Raw genomic sequence first — 254 nt, forward strand, 5'->3', positions numbered from 1 at the left:
GTTGATTGTGTTTCCGGAGTGAAGGTTAGAACATTCCTCTGTTCCTCTGTATTTTTTGTAACTTCGTAGTTGAATACAGAAGCTTATCCAGATTTGGGTTCGGTTTTTTTGACAAAACTACTTCATGGGTGGTAGTCTATTCATCCGCAAGAGGAACATACCATCTTGTGTGTGTGTGTGTGTGTGTGTGTGTGTGTGTGTGTGTGTGTGTCTTTCATGCTCAGTGATGAGACCCTTGGTTGAACAATACAATA

Source organism: Propithecus coquereli, unplaced genomic scaffold, assembly GCF_000956105.1.
Source record: "Propithecus coquereli isolate 6110/MARCELLA unplaced genomic scaffold, Pcoq_1.0 Scaffold601, whole genome shotgun sequence".
In the NCBI taxonomy this organism is placed as follows: Eukaryota; Metazoa; Chordata; class Mammalia; order Primates; family Indriidae; genus Propithecus; species Propithecus coquereli.